Source organism: Malaya genurostris, chromosome 3, assembly GCF_030247185.1.
Source record: "Malaya genurostris strain Urasoe2022 chromosome 3, Malgen_1.1, whole genome shotgun sequence".
NCBI classification, from domain to species: Eukaryota; Metazoa; Arthropoda; class Insecta; order Diptera; family Culicidae; genus Malaya; species Malaya genurostris.
Genome location: NC_080572.1, coordinates 60,875,219 through 60,878,901, shown reverse-complemented (window position 1 = coordinate 60,878,901; position 3,683 = coordinate 60,875,219).

The following is a 3,683-nucleotide window of genomic DNA, read 5'->3' as shown; positions in this document are numbered from 1 at the left end:
TTGCTCTTTCTCGCCTGTACCGATTGAACAGGGAACAAAAATTTCCCTTGTGAACATGTTGGTATATGTGAGCTCGTTATATTATATCAAAGACATCATATTAACAAGATATCCAGCTCTCACATTTCCCGAACAAATCATTGGCAACATCCTTTTTTGCGAGCATGTCGCCCTCAGGTGAGTCCGCATCGATTCTCATACATAGAAGTAGGGGAGAGAAATGTCAAATTCGTGCGCGCCAAAATGGCAGGGCTGCGCACCCATACAATTGACATGATATGCTGAATGTGATGCCGTGCGATGGCGTTGTTGAACTGAAGATTGATTTCGCTCCAAGCTGACAGGGTCTGATTATATCTAACACGCGACACGATGTATAATAAAAGGTAGTTTTAGACATGAACATAATTTCAGATGAATTAAGTGATTATTTCACCAATTTATCAAGAAATTGTTTTGTTATCAACATAAAATACCAGATCGACTCAATACAGTGTACACACTCGTATCAATGAGCCATTGCGAGAAAATGAATTCGAAAGTAAATGAAAAATTTCACCTCTTTTTTCCATCGTATTGTACAGTTACGTTATTAATACGAGCGACGTTTCATCACACCCGAAAGAATAGCACGGGTGATGACTACGTTTGGCAGCATTTGGTTGATGTTTTGTTGCTATCCTGCTCTCTCTCTCTTTCAATTCAAATTTAGAGCACCTGACAATCGAACGCATACATTTAACTCTTTGCAGGAATGTGCGTGTTCGAAAACGTGAGAAAGTGGTGTCGTGAATCAATTTGATCCTCTGTATCTTTAGGTACCCATGAAGCATAAATAGAACAGTTCGACAGTCCAACGGCAAAAGTACCTAACTGCAAATGACAGTTTCTCCAAATACAAATTATAATACGGAGTACTCCGACAAATTTTCAAGGACACATTTTGCATCGTGCGGTACATTGTCATGATACACTGTCAGAGTGACAATGTACTTTAACGAATTTTCTATAAAACTAGCAACACTGAAGGGTAAGAACAAGTTCACTATAGTTACTGTTTATTATAGTGAAAAATATGTAAACATATTACTTACATATTTTGATCCTTAGGAAAACTATGAAGCGAAATTTCGGACGACCCTGTTCGTGTGTCACATCCCTCTACTAAGAAACTTCTCACCATTTCGAAAGCTTCTCGGTTTATTAGCCGGCGATATTTAGACTAATTGTTGCAGTTTAATACAGCAACGATAAACAAACAAGTTTGTTTTGCACCGTAGCAACTAGCATAAAGCGTTGCCAGAAACGATCTCCTTTCACATTTTCACGCTATCGCAACGAAAGGGAGATATTTGCTAGGCTTACTTGTTCATGCTGTGAACCAAACATTGGCGATTCGTTTATATGGGACTTAGGGGTATTATTATTTGTATTTGGTTTCTTTTTGTTCACTTTTACTTTCACGCTAAGACAAGACCTGACAACTGGCTTCTTATTCTTCCTTCCGAATCATCCTTCTCGTCATTTTCGCCCTGTGGAATAAATAACGATTTTTTATTAACTATGATAGGAAAAATGTTACATTTAAATTTTTAGACTTTAGGTTTTTGATTAGAAATGAACATGAAAAATGTTTTGGTGAATGCATTTCTTTATTATATATTAATGCTTAAAAACAATTAATTTAGTTTTGATGACAAAACACGAAATATCTCATGTTTACACTAAAAATATCCGAGTTTACACTAATTTAACAAATCTTTTTTGGTTACACTTTAATTCACTAAAAAGAAAAACGGTTGATGTCTATTTTAATTACACTGTGCTGCCGACGACACGACGTGCCACTCGTTTTTAAAACTGTATCGCAAATCGAGCTACCCCTCAGTAACTGGTAATGTCAAAATGATATCTTATGAAAAAAGTTTGAAATTGGGAACGCGGTCAGAGAAATTGTTGTTTTCGAAATAACAGTTACAGTAACCCTAGTTACCATTGTTTATCTTTTCAAGGTAATCGTTCTCGGTTTCATTATTGCACATGCTCAATCTAGAGCATCTCAAAAGTTCTCATCGTCGACTGCAGATCTAAATCGGAATTGAGAGTTTTTATGGCTTGCTAATTTTGTATTTAATTATATATTCTGTTCACTAATAATATGTATTCTTGTAGCCTCTCTTCAAAGTGCGTAAAAACCCGAAACTAACCGCTTTTGCGTTTATCTACGGCGTGATGCTTAGAGGGTGAAGAAAATCTCACCGTGAGACCAGAATGATCTTCAACCCATTGCATTGTAGTACTCAGATGAACAGTATGACCGCGAATGTTGGTGTTATGCTGCAATTTTGATGATGTTGCTACTTGTTAGATCATTTCGATCGTGATTGCAATTATTTATATACTTTCAAATGTACTAATCAGCATTCACAAATTTTATATGACTTTTTCACCAAAATTTCAATTATATAAAAGTCCTACACAAAATAAATGTTTAGTTACCGGTGAAATATGCTGCGACAACAATTTCATTCAACTGTGATCTGCGCTTCGCTGACATGGATTGCATTTAATGATATATGTACGTAGCTACATGCCGTTGTGTGAAAGAACCAAAAGAAGTGGACGAAACCGTAGGTCGAGTGGCCTACGCTAAAATGCGGAAACGGAGTGTCCCTTTTTAATTCTTCCCTTATATCGAATTCATATAATGAGGCCCTTATTACCGGTATCACTTCACGGTGAAAATCAAGTGAAGTGAATGTAGGTATTTATCACGAAAGTCGCTTCAGAGGAAAAAGTAATTACTTTTATGAGCTTGTGGTTATTACGAACATCACATCATTTTTTTTTGGAAAAATGAGTTTTTTCACTACGTGACTACTTCAGTGTGCGTGATACTGGTAACAAGGAAAATCAAGTGAAGTGATATAAGTGTGAAGTGAAAGTGAAAGTGGAAGTGAGAACGGTTATTAGGACCTGAAATTCTTTTTAAACACCAGTAGAAGACGAGACAATCCGTGGGAACGACTTGACAGGGTATTTTGATTATTAGAATGAAATGCAAAATCGCGATTCTGAACATTAAGCAAAAAATCAAAATCCCGAAACGACATTATCATTCCTGTTGTCATTCAAATATTTTTGATAGATACATAGATTGCAAACGAAAAATTCAGTGGCAAATATATACGGATATGTTCCATTTTGCTCGATCCTCATTACATCGCTTTATTGTTAGCGCCATGAAAACTGGTTTATTCCTGCAATCAATATAATAAGCCTAACTTGAAATATACTGTTTTACTTATAATACATCTTTTAAAGTATTACCTGTTTGTTTATTATGCTGTGCATGGTGACTATTTCGTAGCAACCACAGCAGTGATACTTGTAAATTATATTTTTATTATTACCTAGGGGTCTTTCAATACTTCGGTAGCTGATAGTGATCACGCATGAACACTTTTTATTGCGATTTTTCTTCGAAGTGCCTGGTCGTGTCGTCGGTGCTGCCACTATAAACATTTATTACCAATGAGATTGAAAAAAAGTGACATTCTCCGAAAATTTTCATTTTCATTGGTGAGCTAAAATCAGAGATGTCCATCTCCTCTGTGTGACGAAGAGCAAGCAAAATTTCTCCCCTCGCACTGATGGTTATGTAATGTATACAACTTCAACGA